Below are 18,711 nucleotides of genomic sequence, written 5' to 3'. Positions count from 1 at the left end.
TTTTCTTAAAACTATTCACAGGATATAAATTATACACTTTTTAAAAAAATTATCCCTCTAGTGTAAATTATTTCTGTACTTTTTTCATACATCTCGATACTTAATCTCTACATATATAAAATAACATGTTCCGACTGACTGATTCATCAACACCCAGCAAAAGCTATGAAGATAAATTGATGAAAATTTGTATACATGTTGTTACGATGTAAGTGCATATTAAGAAAGGATTTTTTGAAATTTCAAGTTTAAAAGGGTTAAAATGGAGTAATAATGAAATTTATTGTTATTTTTTTAATTTTTAAATGAAGCACAATCATTAGCCTTTCGTGAGAGATGCGCTTTATATGCTTTCATATAGCTTTGCAAATATTAACTATATTAAGATATAAACTTGATTTTTGGTGTGTGTAATCTTCATGTAAATATCTACAAATTATTTTCTAGATTTTTTGAAATTCGACCTTGAAAGTGGTGAAGAAAGGTAAAAATAATTTGAACAATGATTGTATATTCTCCCCATTTTCGACTATACTAAACGAGATATTCACTAGAGTGGGGATTGCAAATACTCTTTAGATTTTTGAATTTCGATTTTTTAAGGGGTGGCTCTACTAACACAGACATTGCCTCTGTTACTGTAAGTGCGACGTGATTGCGACTGTAAGTACAACTGCATCTGGTTACATGACTAAAAAACAAAATTAAAAAAAAAAAATGAAAAGAAGTACAGTCACCTACTAGTGGTGCTTGTCGGGTAACGCCAAGAACTGGGAAAAATACCCTTAAGAAGGACGGGTAACCAGCTATAAGTAATATTTTTAAGATGGAGGCAGACAATTTTGGTACCGGCATGCTTCAGATCACTCAAAGTTTCGGGTGCGTTTTTTTTTGTTTTGCATCGGAGGAGGGAAAATCTGCATCCAGATGCCCAGCAGCCCTTGCTGCTGGATGTGTGGGGTTTCCCGCAGAAGGTGGTGACCCGTTAAAAAACCTCCTCCATCCATGGGGTATTGTACTCCATAGGGTACTGTACTGACCAAACTGTTGCTCTGAAGAAATTAAAATACATTGATAGTTTTTATAAATTGAACAGGCTTTAATTTTTATTTATCATTATTATTCTCACAAGCAAGAATTTAATTAACACAGGGGGCAGAGCTCCTTGGCTGGGCGGAAAGGGCGAATGAAGCGAGCCTTGACCGGCTAAACATCCCCAGATCGCGACGGGAAACTCAAGCAGCCATATAGCGCGGGGGAAGCCGCGACAGGGATGCTAGAATATATATATATATATATATATATTCTTACTAGTCTTAGAATAGAAGGTGAATTTTAAACTGTAAGAAATAAAAAAAAACAAAACATTTATTTGATTTTTTTAGAATTTCAGCCCTTTCCTCTAGTTTAATTAATTTATATTTCTGGATTTCGTTAAATTCATCATACTTATTAGACACCTTTAAGTTAGTTAAGATCGTTAACAATTTTTTTAAAATTGTGATATTTACTCTCCCAACTATCAAATTTATTTAATATTTCAGTAAAAGCATCTTTCATATTTATTTCCGAGATTTTAAATAAAAATTCATTTAAATCAACTACACTAATAAGATTACAAATAAATAATAATACAATCCACTGAGATAATATTGATAAGCTCAAACGGCCTGTACAATATTATAGAAACCTGATCTCGAACTTCTTGTTCGTTGGCGTACTGCGCAACCTCCTCTCGAACCTCTAATGTTGTTAATTAATAATTTGTTAGCAACCAAAACCTCCTCTCGAACTGCAATGCTGTTTTAACAACATCGTACTGAGGTTAGACAGACAGCGCTTTAATTTATATCTCAACAAAATTAAACTAAAAAATATAAAATTAGCTAAGTTGATTTCGAAAAAAAATTACAACTTTAAAAAATAACTTTTCCAACACTACAAAATTAATAATAATTTTTAACCACAATTAAAGACACAAACAACAGCATGGCCGAAGTCGCATTCGGCCAAGGGTGAAAATTGTGAAAAAACATTAATTATTATTAGGCAATCAGGAATATTTTTAGAATTGTTGTTTTTTCAGTGCACGTGGGCGTAAATAAATTCTAGTTAAGTTAAACTGTGATCAATATAAATATTTTTTTCTTATTTTTTTGAAGATTCAGTTATGAAATGAAATTGTATCGATTATTTAAAAAGTTACTACGATCAGTGAGATTTTACAGAGTTCCTATACGTCGGAAATCTTATTTCGATCAAGATTTAACGTGAGTAGTATGTATCTCACGTTGTGCTTTTAAAAAACACACACAAATGACTAAATAGACTACAAACATACAATGCAAAACATTAATAAGCAGGTGCACACAATGTGTTTATCCACATAAGTACATAAAAAAAGAACAGTTTGAAATTATTCGCTTCCGAAGTAAACCATTATAAGAACGTTGTAATTAACCGATAATATTTCTATATTTAAGTATGTAATTAATAAGTAGAATGAAATTTACAAGTGTGAAGTAATTCTGTTTTAAATAATTACTTGTAATGAAAATGAGAACTGAATTAAACGTTGATATGGGATTCTGAATGTGATACTGAGTGGGTGTTTTGTTTGAAGTAAATTGCGCAGGCGTAAACTTCGTCTTTTAAGGGTAAAGTATTCAGTGCTGCGTCAGACCTCTTCGGGGGTAGTTCGTTTCGCAGGTAAGTGATTTTCAGAACGTCAATTAATAAATATTATGTAAAAAAAAATCCCGAATTTAAACATACATAAATAAATGAACGAATAAAAATTTTAAGCTCCGTATTCTTAACAATGGGTGTAGTGACTTAAAAATAAATTTAGAGCAGTTTTTTTTTTTTTTGATATAACAAACGAGAATAAATCACTTTTTCTTACATTAATACATTGTTTTGTTATGTTAATATAATTGAAAAAAAAAACTTCTTAGGTACTAGTGATCATAAAATTTATATAAAAATGTATAGTTTTTTGAACGAATATATGAACAGGCTTGTTTTTAATTTTTTTCGTAACTTTCATTTCAAAAAAAAAATCTTAACTCCTGAGATATAAATTTCAGAAATAAATCAATCACATTAACATCTGTGGACTAAACACGGATTTAAAACGGAATTCTAAAAAATCACTACGATTTAAATTAAATAAATATTAACGTAGTTAAATTCATTGATACATAATAAATTTCTCAGTAATATCAAAAAATTAATTTTTGAATTATCTTTTAAGAGACAACATGCTCCTCTGGAATGGAATTTTTCTTAAATCTCTAAATACATCAATATTACAATACTACATTGCATAAAAATGTTTTCAGTTGCAGAACTTATGTAATTTAAAATATTAACGACCGTCTCTCATATTATGTTTACATTTCTTAATCAGGATTAAAATATATTTATTTTCTGAAAATCCTAGCTCAAATACACAAAAACAAATCAACGAAAAACTGCTACCTTCACATGTCGGATTAAATAACCTATTTGATAGGACTTCGGACGTAAGATACAATTTATTTTCTTAAGGAAGAAGCGAGATAACAATTTTAATCCGTGTTTAGATAGACATGGCAGTATAACTGAAAATATAATTAGATTCATCGATACAATATGGCTTCTAGTCGGTTTTTCAATCCATTCAATGCTGATTAGGCATTTCAGATATGACCTTTTAAAAACTGTTTAACTGCGGGTTAAAAAAAGGAAAAAAGAAGACAACAGTTTAGGCGTTGTGTTAATCCATTTTTATTTTCCTGGCATCATAACTCTAGAGCTATGCTGTAAGAAGGGAAGTACGGTAATCGGTCAAAAAATTAGGTATGAATTGTTTTGCATTTCTTGTCGTTTGATAACCCAGGAACCACCGAAAAGCAAAAAAAAAAAAAAAAATGGTGGGGGGAATTGTCCTTACGTACATATGAACGTACATGTGTATGTGTTAGCGTAATTGAAGCTTAATAAACCTTTAACTGGATCAATCGATTTTGCTGAAATTTTGTAGAGAGTAGTATAAATAAGGCAATTTTTATGGTAAAATTTTGGGGATAAATTTTCTAAAAATCTTGCTAACATAAACCTACTAAATATTAAGCTCATTACATGCTTGCACTCTTATCTTACGATTTAAAAAATAATTTCTCCAAAAATCCTCTTCTTCATCAAAAATCAAAAAAGGCTATGTTTATATTTATTGCATATTTTTAACCAATTTTTTTTTAATGTCTTACTAGGCTTAATTTGTTCAAGCGACCCAAAAAAATACTTTGCGGGTTGGGGAGACCAATAAAAGTTTAAAAATATTATTTTTTTTTAATTTCTCAAAACTTTATTTAAACTTTTAATAGTAAATGATTAAAAGTTTAAATAATAAACTTTTAGTAATAATAATATTACATAAAATTTCATCATAATTCACAAAAAAAATCTTACATAACCTTTTATTGGTGGTAAATTTTTTTTAGTTGCTTCTATTTAACACAGTAAAGTTATAAAAATCAAACAATTTTTTTGGAAGGTGATTTTGAACGTACGGGAGCAGAAAACAAATTAAAAAATACCGCTTTTTTGAATTTTTAAAACTTTTTTGGTTTATTTAAACATATAATTATAATTTTACAGTAAAACTTCATCATAAATTACCTCCAACACAAAAAAAGAAATCTTAGTAACTTTTTCATATATAATTATTTTTCCACTGTATAAGAATAAATAACCAATGGCAGGAAAGTATTACAACTTTGTTATCAGCTTTTTTTTTAACCACGTTTAACATCAAGCCGAAGTTACCGGTTTAACAGGCAACAACTTTTAATCACTATACCAATAGGTTGGCTTCATTAAAATGGTAATGGGTTAATACCATTAAAATGGTATTAAATGAGTATTTCCTGTACCTCCATAAATTTCATTTATTTTTTTTATCGATTAAAATGATTTTCAAAACAGTTATAACTGCTGCTGATTTTTCGGAAATCTCGTTTACTTTCGAAAATAAGTTAATTTTTTTTAAAATTATTTTTTTACATTAAATGTTGCTTACATTAATATAATATCTTAATATAATAAAATAAAAAGAATTTAATTAAAATTTCAATTGTTCAATCATAAAATTTGAGATTTTGTAAAGAGGGGGGATGTTTAACTTTAATCCTAGGTATATGCTAAGAAATTGTTTTAAGCAAACAAAAAGGAAAGAATTAAATTGAATAACCTCATAATATTAATTAATTAATCCATTTTCTAAACAACGAGAAAGCAGATGTTACTTTATTATACTTATTATTAATTATGAACATTTTTAATAAGCTCTGAGGATTAAAAAAGAATAAAATTTCCACGTTTTAAAATTTTTCAATTAGTTTAATACGAGTTCCCTTTTTTCAGAGATACATAAAAAAATACTAAAATACAAAGCGAAATATTATGGTTGAAACTCTTAAAACGATGTCTCACCTCTCTCATTCACTCTCTTCTAAACACACTCCATGCTCGCCCTAAAATAATCTATTAGTAGACATTAAAAGACCAAAATGTCCAAAAAATTTGGGAGGGGGTAATTTTCTGACTGATAATAGTAGTTTCCTTGGGTTATGTTCTATTTTTATGAATATATGCCAAGTGATTGTAACCAAAAGACTATAGGCGATTTGAAGTCAAACAAAAACTCTCGCTCGGAAATATCATAACCATTTTCAAGATTAATAGATATACAATAACAGGTTTTACTACGAAATGTTAAAAGTAGTTTTCCTTTGTTGGATTTTTTACAGAAATAAATTACTGTTTGTTGCAAGTCAGAGTGTCAATTCCATGGAAAGCAGCTGAGATTCGGCCTCAAGAGTGACATGTTAGCTCTCTGTTCGTTAGGGATACTGGCTCAAGAATCATAATCATTCATTTCAGGCAAAGTTACTCTGAATATTATAGTTTTATTTAGATTAATCACAGTCATAAGAAAAACTGGGAGCTTCATATGAAAAATTGCAATTAAAAAATATATATTTAAATTTGATTACGTATTATTTACTTAATACATACACAAAATTAATAAACACAAATATTGGAAATATTATATCTTTGTTATTATATATATATATATATTTTTTTTTTTTTTTAAATGTTTTTTTTTTTTGAGGAAGGGAAGATTTATAACAAATATTCCCTCACTCTATATTTATTAAATACAATACCATTTATAAAGTGTTTACCACTTTATAGAAATATTAACGTACCCCGTCGCGACTTCGCCCACAGTATAGATTTAGCTTCACTCACTTGCTTTTTTAATAGAAAACTTATTTTTTTAAAAATAAAAAATATTTAATCAACAATATTATATTTAGATTTTCATTAAATCCTGATAAAACAGTAAACAAAAATTTTTATGAAAAATACTGAGAAATATATGATAAACAATGAATTGTTACCCAAAACTTAAAGGAAAACAAAAAAAAGGAAGATAAAAAAATTGAACAATATTTGTTAGACAATCCATTTTATGAATGAATTAAAATAGTTCAATATAAAAGTCCAATAAAGATAAACAAAAAAATTATTACAATCCCAAATTTAGCAACCCCATCGCGGCTTCGCCCGTGCTCTATGGTTACTTGCGCTTCCCGTCACGATCAGAGGGTCATGGCTCGCTTCGCTCTCCCTTCCCATTTTCTCCCGTTTCCCTTTCCTTCTCCCGTTTCTCTTTCCCTTACTTCCTTTTCCCCTTCCTCTTTCCCCATTTCCTTTCCCCCTTTCTCTTTTCTTTTTTCATTTTCTTTTCCCGTTTTCCCCTTTTTTCCATTCTCCCCTTCTTCCCTTTTTCGACTTTACCCTATTTTCTTTTTCCGATTTTCCCTTTCTCCCTCCTCCCCCGGTTTTCGATTCCAGTTGGTTTTCGATGAATTTCCGTATAAGTTCATTTTGCCGCTAAGCAGAAATCATGGTAAAATTCATTGTTATTCTTAATTTAAAAACAAAGCTTTTCCGGACACATGTTTATTATGAACTTTTTTCATTATTTTAAACAGAGAAATACAGTTGTAAAATTTAACGGTATTCTTCTGGAGCACTCACACAATCATTTTATCGCTCTGCGCGTGCACACGAGGTATTAATATTACTTATTTGACAGATGTAATGAATTACTTCATTTCCATGTTTTACCTACGCTTTTAATCTCAACCAATTTTTTTGCATCTGACATCTTCAATTATTTGCTTTACATATTCTAATTTTTTAATTCCATTTTAATTTAATTATTTATTTATTTAAAATTTAATTTAATATTATTTTATTTAATTTTAATTAAATTTATTTAAATCCCTTCACCTTCCCCCATTTACCTTTCCCCCTTCCTCTTTTTTTCTCTTTTCCATTTTCTTTCCCCCTTTTCCTTTTCCCCATTTTCCCCTTCTTCCCTTTTAACTTTTTCGATTTTTCCCTATTTTCCTTTTCCAGTTTTTCCCTTTCTTCCTTCTTCCCCGTAAATCGGTTCAGTAGTTTTTTAGTCTATAGCGGACACACATATAGGAAATATTGCAATGGAATCGTAAAATATTTAGTATAGTGTGTGTTGCTTTTACGTCCAACAATTAGTGCTGTTAACACGAAATTTAGTTTTTTATCGATTTGAACCCATTAAAATAAAAATTTTGCAAAATCCTTTCTTAGTGCACGCCTACTTAAAGATACGAAGATACCCTGAAAATTTTAAGTCTCTACCTATAATAGTTTTGGTTGTACGTTGATTATGAGTCAGTGAATCAGTCAGGACATTCTCTTTTATATAAGAGATTTTTTAATACTAGACATGACTTTTATTTAAATATGTATAAAATCTTCTCTATTTTTACTTCCTTGTACGAAGTAAAGGAAGTATTGTGATCGCGAAAAATGTAAGATTTCAACGGAAATATCCATTTTGACCATCCCTGAATCCATTTTGACTAGTTTTGGAGTGACGTCTGTACGTAAATACGTATCTATCTACGTATGTACATACAGACGTACAAGATATGCGCACGTATCTCGCATAACTCAAAAACGATTAGCCGTTGGATATTGAAATTTTGGATTTAGGACTGTTGTAACATCTAGTTGTGCACCTTTCCTTTTGATTGCAATCGAACTAAAAAGTTTCCAGAAAAGCCCAAAATCCAAATTTTTTTGGATTTTGGACTTTTTTTTTAACTGCAGTAATAAACCCTCATTGAGAGCTTTTCAACAATACATTGGTTCCAGAGTTACAGCCAAATGAAATTTTAATTAATGAAATGTTTGGATCTTATAAGGGAAGGCACATCGGTTCGAATCCGATTTCATTTCCTTTTTCTTTTTTAACTTTTTTGTTTAATTTAAATATATTGATTTATTAATAATTATTAAGCTCTCGTTGAAAAAAAAAACAATAAGTAATAATTCAGTAATAATAATAAAAAAAATCAGAATTATTAATTAAATAAAATTTTATGTACTTTTCATTTAAAAAAAATGTGTATATGTAATTAATAGGCATACAAGTAAGTCATGTGGTGTCCGCATCAGATTTGGTAAACATCTGATTATTCGTTTTTGTTTTCATTTTGTTGATGGTAACATCAAAATAATTTAAAAAACATAGTATTAGATGGCATACATTTATTAAAAGAGTAATAAAGGGACTTTTACTCTATCCTATTATTTCAGGTAGGATTGTTGAATTAATAATTGTATAAATATTTGATGTTAATAACTAATATATTAGCAATTGTGTAATGCAAGGACTTTATTAAAGAATTGGAGGATCGTATTTCACTTTTAAGTGGAATAAGTTTAAATAAAGTGCAGCAAAGAATGTGAATGTGTAATTTAATAGGAGTACAAGGAAGTCATGTGGTGTCTACACCAGTTTTTTAATATGATGATAAAAAAGGGATTTTATTTTTTTGTTAATAATTCAAACTATAAAAAAATAGAAAAATAAATAAATTGCGTAGGCATAAATGCATTGTCGTAAGGCTATGTTTATTTTCTTTAAAAATGCTGTCAAACTGTCATTTATATTTAAGCCTGTTCATAAATTATGAAAAAATACTAAAAAAAAAAATTATATATATTTTTACATCACCTAAACAATATGATGTTTTAAAATATACGTGTATGAAAATGTAGACGTATATGACGTGTTGAATTCGTTTTGTTTAAAGAAGTATTATTTTTATTTAACCAAAGGATTTGAAATGTAGGCGATTGTATTTATTTATAGTATCTTGGAGACTGAATCCCTGATTTTGGAAACGTATTTATTTGGTCAAGAGATGTACAGCTTAGAAAGATTCTTGTACCTTTTAATGCAAAATAAAAATAAGAAGTTTTCAGAATTATTTTGCAGTAAAACGAAACTAATAATCTTTCACAATTTGTTAAATATATCTGATGAGTTTCTAAATAATATTAATTGTTTAAACTGAATTTCCACATAATGATCTTCCATCATAAATGATTTTCATACAGTCTGGTGATTATTATTTCATAATAAAATTTCATTTTTTAAAATTTGTTAATAACGTTGACTATAACCACTTCTTTTTTATTTATTCTTTACTTTCTGATGCTACTTCGGTTAAAAAGATTTTCTCTGGTACCAACTGGTATAGATATATCACATATACCATCGTGGCGTCAATATATTATATAATTAAGAACTGATCTGAATAAATATTTGTTAATTATTTAATAAAATAAATCAGCACGTTTTAATTCAACATTCTGGAGATTATATGCACGCGCGTAGAACACACACATGCGCACGCGCGCATGTGCATATCGGTTCGAATCGGACTTCATCTCCTTTTTTTTAATTTAAGTATATTGATTTATTAATAATTATTAACCTCTCATTGTAAAAAAAAATTTACGATGGATAAGAATTCAATAACAAAAAAAAAAAAAATATATATATATAAAAAAATATCAGGAGTTTTTAATAAAATAAAATTTTTTGTTCTTTTTATTAAAAACAAAAATGTGTAAATGTAATTTAATAGGCGAACGAGGAAGTCATGTGGTGTCCAAATCAGTCTTTTTGTATAATTAATCTTTTTTATATTTAATTTTTTTTTTTGTTGGCAACTTGAAAAATTAAGATTAAAGGAAACACTGAAAACGTGTGTCCTTACCTTTTCTTTTATAAATATATAAAAATATTGGCAAAGTACTCCATGACTTCCCGGTTACGCCGATCAAGTTACGCCGAATAATTTGATTATACCTTGCTTTTTTATTGATTTAATAATTACCAAAATAAGATTTAAGCACAAAAATTCCCAAATTTCGAATAAAAAAAACCGATTTTTAGGGACTCCGTTACTCTGTGCGAAAAATTCGGGAAAAATTTATTTATAAAAAAGTGATCCCTAACAAAAATTTAATTTAATAAAGAATTGTATAAAAATATTGAAAAAAATAAAGTGTACTTTTTGAAAGTAATGAAAAAAATTACTTCTAATTTTGGGTCCGGAATATAATATACCTAAGTAACCAGGTACCTATAAGGGGTACCTTAGGTACTATAAGAACCTGAAGTACTTTAATAACCCTTTCAGTGATGAATAAAAAATATAGAATTTTTTTTAACAATAAAAATTAAAAGTATTACAGTAAAAAAACTAAAACTATTATATATTTTTTTAGAAGTGGTGAATAAATTTTAAGAAAACTTTTCTAAAAATATTCATATGTAGTTTAAGCTTACAAACTAATTTGCTTAAGTAGAATTTTTTCCAAATCTAAAATCCCCTTCACTAAAATTTAAAGTAAGAAAGCTCTGATATGTACACCACATGACTTCCTTTTACGCCTATTAAATTACATATACACATTTTTTTACAACCAGAGGTTAAAATTATTAATAAATCAATATATAATGTATTTAAATTAAAAAAAAGCAAATGAAGTAGGGTTCAAACCGATGTGTCTTACCACAGTGTGTCTTTGTACGATCCAAATATTTCATTAACTAAAATTTTATTTGGCTATAACTGGAACCAATGAAATTAAGTACCATTTATGATATACCGTTGAAAAACTCTCATTGAGGACTGATTACTGCAGTTAAGAAACAGTCCAAATCCAAATGCTTTGGATTTTGGGTTTTTTTTGACACTTTTGGTACAGCTGATTACAATCAAAAGGGGAGGTGCACAACTAGATGTTACACAGTCCTAAATCCAAAATTTCAAGATCCTACGGCTAATCGTTTTTGAGCTATGCGAAATAAATACGTACGTACAGACGTCACACCGAAACTAGTCAAAATGAATTCAGGGATGGTCAAAATGGATATTTCCGTTGAAATCTGAAAACCGACATTTTTCGCGATCACAATACTTCCTTTACTTCGTACAGTGAAACAGAAAGAGAATTTTCCAAAAAACCTTTTCTGCAATTAAGAAAAAACTGTAAGTATTTCTTGGTAGTTTAGTATTATGATGTATAAACTTTCAAGAATTTCTTGAAAAATATTTAAACCGAAGTGAGATAGAGAAAAATAACAAAAATGTATATTTCAATTTAAAGAAGTGGGGTTGATTTAAAAAAAGTTTTTTTTGGATCTTATATATATATATATATATATATATAGTAGGTAACAAATTTACGCTTTAATAAAGTTTTCGCTGGTATGACTCTGAAGGAAATCGAAGTTGGTTCTTTTGCAATACTCGCTACCTCCTTAACGAATCTTGAAAAAACATAATATAATCAATGCTCCATATAGTATATATAGTATTTGAGATAAACTTGAAAAAAAATCGGTTGGCTCAATCCCGAGATATAACATCGAAAGCAGTGCGACACACAAATGTACATGCGAAAGCACATAAATACATGTCTTTTTTTTTTGACTATTTGAATTAGTTGGACCCTAAAACGTTGATTAGCAGAAAACCCGATTTCCCATTTTTGACATGATCACCATACTTTACCCTTTAATATAGCTATATTCGCCGGGAAGGATAATATATATATATATATATGTATATATATTTATATATTCTTTTAAATAAATACACACACTATAAACTGAAAGTATAAGTGTATGCGTGTGTGTTTCTCATTGTTTGTGTAGTTTTATCTTTTAACTCACTATCGTTTCCCACAAATGTAAAGCTTCGACTTCGAGGGAATGTAGGAAGGCACAGAGCGGGTATGCGTAAATAAAGGAGTGTAGAGTCGCGGTTGACAATTCACTAAATCAGATTGACAATTCCCAACGAAACTATATCTGTTGAACCGCAATGGTTACTAGTTCAAAACCACTCAAAGACTAATTATCTTTCAATGGTTTTGAATCTACTCCGGTTGATAGCCCTTATTCACCCGATCGCAGTCTAATACTATCCGCAAAACAAATCAAGATAGCCAAAGCTATCTATGTAGCTACGCATTCCGACACAGGTCATTGGTGTCAACAATAGGCCTGATCTTGATCATGTTTACATTAATAAGGTTAATTCTTGATCTCATGTTACACAGGAAGTCAGTAGTATCGTGTTGTTTTTAAAATAACTTTTCCCCTCATTTTTAACTGGAAAATTTAATCACTATTACCCAAGGTTTTTTTTTAATATTAATCGGCTTCTGTTCAAAATAAAACCAATATTTATCAAAAATTTAAAAAAAATTCTTGTTCGGTTATAAAATCACTTTAACTAAATTGAATCAAAAGGTGTATTCTGAAGAAATTCATAAGCAATATACTGCTACAATAAGGAGAAGGTTACTATACTTAACTAAATTTAAATTGATTTTACTCTTTTTTTCTAATTTCTTAAAAAGTTATTTGTTGTTTGTTAATCGCTTATCATAAAAAAGGATAATCTTATTTTTTTTTAGTGTTTATTTTGAGTATTTAAAAATGTCCATTAGTATAAAAAAAAATATTTAGTTCAATAAAATTAAACAATAGTTCTTTGTTTCACTTTGAATGTACAATAATTCTTTGTTTCATTGAAGTTATAGTCTTTAAAAAATCATCTAAGGGAAACTATTTTATGGATTAATTTATTTCTGAGACGAACTTAGATTAAAGTTAATTTTGTTTTTCCATAATAAATCTTTACTCTTTTGTATTGAACGTAAAGATAACATGATAAAAAGTACTCGGAGAAAATTACATTTATTTCAGTAATAGCTTTTTTTATTACGTAATTGTGATAAATTAAGATCTTTTAGCCTTGAAATTATGTACTGGTATAATTTCTGTAAGATATAAAGTAGTTATCTTTGTTTTCTTTCTATATATTTTTATATGTGTGAGTGTATGTGAAAGAATAACAAATTTCAGCTCATTAATTAATGTATACCACAATAAACATTAATGTTCAAAGTAACAGTTGAAAAAAAAGAAAGTTAAATCGATGATGAGAGTTAAGATAAAGCATTGATTTAATATTAGCCCACATTTTATTCATTAAAATTAGATGCAAAAAAAACATTTCATTAAATATGAGTCACATGGATCATAAATTAACGTTTACTCAGTTCAAGAATATATTAAGTTCACGTCATTCAGTTAAAATAAAAAATAATTGGAAACTTACAAATTATTGAGAAATATTAAATAACAAAAATACTTTTACGTTTTTTATTTTGTGAAAAGTATAAGTTAATTGTTAATTTTATTTGTTAATTAACTCTTATTTTCAGTTTACTGAAAATAAATCAATTTTTAAGAAAAAAATATGAATATTAAAAAAGTTTATCCTTTTTAATATTCATATTTTAAACTGTAAATACCTTATTCATTATAAAGTTGTATGAGAAATAAACAATATTTTAATGAAAAAACTCGCTATAAAGAAGTTATCAAATAAATTATCAGGTAAAGCATAAATCTGTATTCTCGATTCCTCAGAAATGTTTAATAAAAAATAAAAAAAATTTGTTAAATGACGAAGAGCCGAAGAGCCACTTTGACGGCGTTCTGATTCTATAAACTAAGAATGTGATATACTTAAGATCGTCGAATGACATGGGAAGTTCATATAAGAGAGAAGAGAAGAAAATTTGAGATAAAGTTCAAGGAAATTTAGGTTACTGGACACAAGATGTTGTTTGTCGTTGCTTAATATGCTGTTGGCACACTCAGCAATTATAAAACCTACCTGGACCTACGGTATCGAATTATGGGATACAATATCGACATCTTGCAGCGGTTTCAGAATAAGCTGGCGGAGTGTATAACAGAAGAACCTAGGTTTGCAAGAAACAGTGAAATACAGAATTATTTAGGATTACGGTCCGGGCGGGAGAAGATGCAAAGTTTCAGATCAAAGTACGAACTTCAGCTTCACTACAACACAAATATCTTAGCAGTGAATCTCCTAGACAATGGGGATGACATTCGAAGATTGAACCGCTTGCTCGTTCTAGACCTAAATGCCTCTACAGTGTCTTAATGTGTTTATAGTAATTTCGGCTGTGAGTACTGCGCATTATCTGTTTGAAATTAAAACTTGTTACGTATACCTTTCTTTACATTGCTTCATCGTTTTTTTTTTCTACTAATTACGATATCTTACTTTTATTTCTTTCGTTCTGGTGGTGTTGACTGTCATTAATAATTGTTAATTGTTTGGGCTCGGCATAACATCTTTTATAATACTATACTAAATAAAATTCACGCTATAAATTATAGTGTGAAATTTTTGAGGAGATTCGCTGAGGACTCCTTGTCACCTCATTGGGGTCGTGTTACAATTTACTAAACGTTGAGTACCTACTTACCAAAGGTTGAGGTAAATAAACCGGTTGTAAGTAAACTTTGAAATAATAAAAAAAAAGATGTCGGAGAAATAAGATTTCATGTTTTGGTAGTTTTAGAAAAGTGATAGCACGGAAATATTCATTTTCGCGTAAGGAAATTTCCTGTCGCGCTTTGTGATTCATCTAAAGATGCATTACAGTCAGCGTACATTCGAAAGTTTGGGTATTAAAGAAAAAAGAATCAATTTTTTATCTCTTTATGTACTAACACTAGCGTATTTTCTCAGTCGAGAGGTACAAATTTTCTATCGTAGACGGTCACTAACCTCACCGTCTGGGAATGGATTTTAAACATTCTTTCACAAAAAAAATAAATAGATTCTTTTTATTATATCTCATCCATAGGATATATATATTGAAGTAAACTACGGTTATAAAGTGTCTTGCAGTTGGGTCTTTTGAATCAGTCCAAATATTATTAAGAGAATTTAAAAAAAAATACCTCTTCTACTTCAAGATTATAAATAAAAATTTATTAATTTTTGTTACTCTTTTTGATATATTAGGATCGTACATACGAAATTTTACTGCTTTCTGGTTGGCTTAGTGTTAACCACGGTTGAAGCAAATTGTTTTCGTTTTTTTTATTTTTAAACAAATTTGAATTTTCCGTAATTTTTTCAAAATTACGGAAAATTTTTCATTTGTCAAATGACAAATGAAAAATTAAATTTACATTAAAGTTTTAATGAAAAAAAACTCACTAAAATGAAGTTATCTAATCGATTATCAGGTAAAACATAAACCCATATTCTCAGTTCGTCAGAAAGGTTTAATAAAAAAAAAAAAAAAAAAAATATCGTTATATGACGGTGAACGTCACCTTGACGACGTTCAAGGTGACGTTTGCTTTCTGCAAACTGTGCATCAATATCGTGCATATTTTTTTTGTTTTTTTAGATTTATATTAAATCATTTGAAAAAAAAACAAAATTATACAGATACATTTTTTATTAAAAAAAAAATCGTTTTTGAATTCATTTTCTCTTTCATTTCCTAATAAAACAAATATAACCTAAATATATTAATTAAAAAATAAAAAGTGTCTTCATTGACCTATATAAACAATATGTAGGTCAATATATAGTTATATTTGTGTGCATAGTTGTAGACTGATTCCTTATCATTCCGCTTGACAGTGCCATTAGGAAAGATGGTGATTCCTGAACGGAACGCTTTCTGTATTTTGCAGCTTTTAAATGTGAATCTGTAGTTACAGTTCAACGTGCATTCCGCAGAAAGTTTAATTGTGATTTTAATCACAATTAATATGGGTTGACAATATCATTCGTCAATCATATAGTCAGTTTGAAATGACTAGATATATGTATAAAGAGAAGAGTACGTAATCAAAAATGTCTGAAGAAAACGTTGTACGTAGTAGGAAGTCTTTCCTGCGTAATCCTAAAAAAACTGTTTCAAAGACCAGCCGGAACTAGCAATATGGGTGTTGAAAATGTGGATTATTCTAAGGAAACTTATGTACCGTTTACAGTTGTTACAAGCTTTGAACTCTATCGACTATGTGCTTTGCAATCGAAATGTTGAAGCATGAAGATGAGACTTTCTTTACGTATTGCATTTAGTGATGAGTCAACATTTCATCTCGGTGGAAAAATTCCAACAAACATAAATCTGTATCTGAGACTCAGAAAGATCTTATGAACTCTTACAATGAGAAAGGGATTTCACAACATTAAATCTCTTCTGTGAAATATTCCGACGACAACTTTATGGGTCGTTCTTTTTCGCTGAAGCAAACGTAACAGGAGTTGCTTATTTGGATATGCTGGCTCTTTCCTCAACTGAAAAACGGATGAGAGAATTTACTTTGTAAGAATATCGGGAGTCTCCAAAGTCACCCGATCTGATCCTCCTGTGATTTTTCCTTTGGGATTTTATAAAGGATTTTGTGTATGTGCCTCCGCTTTCTGCTAATCTACCCAACTTGAGGCACAGGATTAGAACAACTGTCGCTTCTATTATTCCAGACATGCTGATTAAAATATGAGACAAACTCGCCTATCTGTTAGATGTGTGCTACTTCATGAAAGATATTTACATTGAACACTTGTAGGAAACATTGTAAGAATTACTCTTTCGTTTTATTTGTGATTCATTAATGTAAGTAAAATTAAGAGATTTTAACTATAAAACTCCGATATTTGTTTTGCAGACTCTGTACTTCAAAATTTTTAATGTAAATTCCTGAGCTCTTGAACTATCTTAGTAAAAATTCTCCTTCTGAGACAATTTATATGTGAACTGAATGAAGGTATCACTTCTAGCGGCAGATGTAATTTGCATTTTAGTGAGCTTGGCATACTGATATACGATATTACATTCAGATTGCGAAGAAGACAACGGGATTAAATTTTAAATATTTCTAGTAAGCTTAGCATGGGAAACTTATTACTCCCGAGAATGCATTATTATTTGCTGAATTGACTTGCGTTTCATGTCAAGTCGTATACAATTCTATCCATTCTCATTCGTTTATGAAGGATGATGAACATACACAGTAGATTAAAAAAAAAAGTGAAACACAGCTGTACTACTAATGTCATCACGTTTAGTGTTTTTCCAAATTTAATTAATTTAATTCCAGTAATGAAATTAATTCCAAAAGGCATAAATTATAAAACACATTCTATATTATAATGTTTTATTCTAAAACTGGAAAAAAGTAAAAGGTAGGAAATCTAAAACCAAATTATATTAAACAGTCTTCCAAATACAAATTATCGAACATGTTACTTTTTGTGACGGCTGTTTATATTTTCACAAGATCTCATAAACGGAAAATGGATTGAACTGATAATTGTTCTTCGACCTTATTTTCTAAAATACTTCTTACGTCTATTGGTTTTTTACTTATGGAGATTACTAATTTAAAACGGCTATTAAACTATCCATTATAAATGTTATAGTCCATCTTAAAATTTTTAATGATTTTTAGCATTCCAACTTAAAAATCTCAAGAATCATATTAGACTATGACACAAAACCTTACGAACGTTCAGTGCTGTTCATAATAAAACTAAGTTATTAAGAAAGGGGAAGGGGTCATTCCTAGAAATTTCAATACAAATTAAAAACCGTGTTACCGTGTTATCGATAGTCCTGGGAAAACGTCGTGATACAATCTATACATAAAAAAAATATTCCAAATGATAATTCTTAAGTAAATATTTATTTATCTTCTAAACAAGAAAAATTATCAAACTTTTATGTCAATTGTCATGTAAACAGATACTTCATTCTGTTTTTTGCCATCATTAGCACCTTGAAACGTTCATTAAGATGTCATTGTTTGTGTGATGAAAGTGTGTGGATGTGTGGTTAATTGTAAAGTAAAAAATTTTTCATATTATTTATATTTAACTAATTGTGTGATTTGATTAATAATCAGTAAGATGTCACTTATCAAGTAAAGTTATACTATTGAATCTAACAGAGGGTTTCACAATAAATATTTAAAGATTATTTTTTACATTTACAGCCAATAATATTCTGAAACAGTAAAAATCAGTCTATTAAAAAAAATTGTTGTAATATATATATGTTTACTCTATTAATTAATTTTTATGATAAAATTTTTAAAACAATGGGGTTCTAGAATTGAGGCGTATTTATTAGAATATTAGAACTCGAGGGAGATTATATTAATTTTATTTTGTTAAAAAAAACCGGTAGAGTTGAATAAAGTTAACTTTTACAGATTATCTGACATCCTTAGGATTGTATCTATGCTAAAGGAACTACTGTAAAAGCAAGTGATATATTTCAGAGATAAAATTAATATTGTTCAATAATTAATTGCATTGGAAAATTATTTCTGTTCCGTAAAAATACAGCTGACCTACTGAAAAAAAAAAAAATATA

The 18,711-nt window shown here is 28.7% G+C and overlaps 1 long non-coding RNA gene across 1 annotated transcript in view; it reads left to right on the top strand.

Moving 5' to 3' along the window:
* The first annotated feature begins 2,510 nt into the window (after positions 1 to 2,510).
* The window catches only part of LOC142325143 (uncharacterized), a 248,082-nt gene continuing 231,881 nt past the window's right edge, over positions 2,511 to 18,711 (top strand). The window contains exon 1 of the long non-coding RNA XR_012756492.1: positions 2,511 to 2,709. This is a non-coding gene — a long non-coding RNA (uncharacterized LOC142325143). The remainder of the gene's footprint in view (positions 2,710 to 18,711) is intronic.

The sequence above is a fragment of the Lycorma delicatula genome, chromosome 5 (assembly GCF_047948215.1).
Source record: "Lycorma delicatula isolate Av1 chromosome 5, ASM4794821v1, whole genome shotgun sequence".
NCBI classification, from domain to species: Eukaryota; Metazoa; Arthropoda; class Insecta; order Hemiptera; family Fulgoridae; genus Lycorma; species Lycorma delicatula.
The sequence above is the reverse complement of the archived record's forward strand: the minus strand, read 5'-3'. Positions and strand labels throughout refer to the sequence as shown.